The following is a 434-nucleotide window of genomic DNA, read 5'->3' on the forward strand; positions in this document are numbered from 1 at the left end:
TTATTATTGAGTTTTGAGAGTTCTTTATATATTCTGGATATAAGTCCTTTATCAGATGTATGTTTTGCAAATATTTTCTCCCAGTTTATGGTTTGAGTTTTCATTCTCTTAGAGGCGTCTTTTGAGGAGACGTTTTTAATTTTGATGAAGTCCAATTATCAGTTTGTTATTTTATGAATGACGCGTTTGGTGTAGTATCTAAGACACTGCTGCATGACCTGCAGCCACAAAGGTTTTCTCTTAGCTTTTTCTTCTATGAGTTCTATAGTTATAAATTTTACTTTAGTTCTATGACTCATTTAATCCAAAAACATTATGGATCAAAAATTTTTTTTTTTTTGTATATGGACATCCAAATAGTTCTAGCACCATTTGTTAAAGACTACTCTTTTTACAGTTAATTGCTTTTGCACCTTTGTAAATCTCAGATGTCT

This window comes from Trichechus manatus, unplaced genomic scaffold, assembly GCF_000243295.1.
Source record: "Trichechus manatus latirostris isolate Lorelei unplaced genomic scaffold, TriManLat1.0 scaffold00202, whole genome shotgun sequence".
Taxonomy (NCBI): Eukaryota; Metazoa; Chordata; class Mammalia; order Sirenia; family Trichechidae; genus Trichechus; species Trichechus manatus.